Genomic DNA, 2003 nt, shown 5'->3' on the forward strand with positions numbered 1-2003 from the left:
ATAATTTTGATGTATTGTGGATGGTCAGTAGTAATTCACAGACAGTATTAAGAAATTACAGAAGAGAAACCCCAGCCAAATATGGCATATCAGCTTAGGCTTGCTGCTAAATATGTTAACTTATGGACAGAAGTGAAGACATGTGCAGCAAGGACCCTGGGAAGGATCCAGTTTGCACCTGTGATGCAGATGATATGTATATGACACTAAAAACCTCCCAGCTTCAACAGAGTGCAAAATACCAGGCACTAGTTTGTAAGAGTCTACATTATGCATATCTGATTAAGGAGACTGGGGTTCATCTCCAAAACGAGAAGCCTTTGAAAATATTTAGGTAAGGCGATTTCTGGGAAGATGGCGGCGCCTGAATCAGGCGTGGCACATGTTTCCAAGGAGAGTACCTCTCAATGAGGGACTCAGGAAAGAGAATTCTTACAAGAGCAGCTGTAGTAGGGTTCATGGCTGCTATGGGCATTTTCTTCTTTCCTCTTAAAAGGATGATGTAGTTTCTCCTCCTCTGGTGAAAGCCGAGCCTCTTTGCCCACCATGAGCATCACCCCAGAGGTCAAGAGTCGTGGGATGAAGTTTGCTGAGGAGCAGCTGCTAAAGCTGAGGAGCAGCGACTCAAGGCAAAGGACTTGGCCGGAAGGAGAATGGCATTACTCAGGCCATCAAAGTGACTCTGACGCAAGATACTCATGGGGCCAAGTACAGATAAGACGCTTTTTCAAGGAGACCACTCATAATCGTCCCAAGCCTAATATGCTGTATCAGAAGTTCATGAAGCCAGCTATGAGCTCGAGGTTTATTACTTCCAGCAGCTGCAGTCCACCTTCTGCCAGGTTGAAGTATGCAGGCCCCCACTCCTGTGGCTCTGCAAGGAGCAAGTTGGGGGCTGGCAAATTCCTGCCTAGGACAGTCACTCTGACTTCGGGTGGAGAGAAGCCAGACAGAAACTTGGAGAGCTGCAGTGATGACAGCCAGGGGCCCAGGCCTCCAAAGATCCTGACTGATGAGATGCTGCTCCAGGCCTGCGAGGGGCGAACAGCACACAAGGCTGCACGTCTTGGGATCACAATGAAGGCCAAGCTTGCCCAACTAGAGGCCCCAACAGTGGGGGCCAGCAGGCCTTCCTGGCTCATCTTAAAGGCCAGGTTTCTGAGACCTCTCAGCCACAGTCTGAAAGCCAGCCCCCCCAACCCCCCCCCCAAAAAAAAGGAAACAGAAAGAGCCTAGAGCAACTGAGAAGAGTGTGGATAAGGAGCACCCAGAACACACTGAGCACAGCATGAGGAAAAGCAAAAACAGAAAAGAGAGACATCAAGAAGAGATGAGGGAGGGGGACAGCTGTAGGGAGTGAAGAGGACGAGGCTGCAGGAACCAGTGGGCTTGAGGAACTCAGGAGCAGACAGCAAGTCATCAGTCTCTTAAGAAAAGGAAGAAAAAGAAGAAGCAGCACCATGAAAGGGAGGAAGGGGAGGAAGAGACAGTGGTGGGTGGAAGAAGGAAAAGGGAAGGATCCTGCAAGTGGTGTTGGGAGAAAGGAGGTGAAGAGCGGAGTGCACACGGACCCCTGCCACAGAGAAAAGAAAAGGCAGCAGTGTGAGGAGGACTTGAGCATGGCTGATGGGGAAGGGGAGGAGACTGCTTTAGAGGGTGCAGCCAGGGAAGCAGAAAGCACGACATATGAGCAAAATGGTAATTGTACATGACATAGGTTGCTTATTTCTAACACTATACCAATTGATTATAAATAAATATGAACTTGAGCTCCAAAAAAAATTTAGGTAATTGCTTAAAATTCCATTTGATATGTTGTTCTGACATGCACAAGAAGGACAGATGCAAAGAGAACGAGAAAAGGAGACAAGAAAATCAAATATGGTTATTACATTGTTTTTACTTTTAAAGAATAAGGGTCTGAAAGAGGGCAAAGGTAACATCAATGCAAGGGATGGATTAACTGCAAAAATATATGGAGAAAAAATCAGGGAAGTTGGAGG

General features: G+C 47.3%; 1 pseudogene; it reads left to right on the forward strand.

Moving 5' to 3' along the window:
* The first annotated feature begins 546 nt into the window (after window positions 1-546).
* Window positions 547-1698, forward strand: LOC144252495 (G patch domain-containing protein 4-like; annotated as a pseudogene).
* The last annotated feature ends 305 nt before the right edge of the window (window positions 1699-2003 follow it).

Source organism: Urocitellus parryii, unplaced genomic scaffold, assembly GCF_045843805.1.
Source record: "Urocitellus parryii isolate mUroPar1 unplaced genomic scaffold, mUroPar1.hap1 Scaffold_4388, whole genome shotgun sequence".
NCBI lineage: Eukaryota > Metazoa > Chordata > Mammalia > Rodentia > Sciuridae > Urocitellus > Urocitellus parryii.